The sequence below is a fragment of the Penaeus monodon genome, chromosome 21 (genome assembly GCF_015228065.2).
Source record: "Penaeus monodon isolate SGIC_2016 chromosome 21, NSTDA_Pmon_1, whole genome shotgun sequence".
In the NCBI taxonomy this organism is placed as follows: Eukaryota; Metazoa; Arthropoda; class Malacostraca; order Decapoda; family Penaeidae; genus Penaeus; species Penaeus monodon.
Window position 1 is genome coordinate 24,526,870 of NC_051406.1, and position 230 is coordinate 24,527,099.

Sequence of the window (230 nt, forward strand, 5' to 3'; positions counted from 1 at the left end):
TGTGGTTATTACAGTAAATCCCTGTCAGAGTCATATCTTTTCCGAAATGATATCTGTTCGGAAAAAAATCCACCTTGACAAAAACAAGATAAGGAGAAAAAAAACACACACTTTTATTCTGATAAAGAAAATCCTATACTATTAATGTTTCCGCCATTTTGAGCCTGAAGAATCAGCAGTGGACAGGAAAGCTAATCATGTCTACGGTTGAGACTGGGAGAAAAATATCA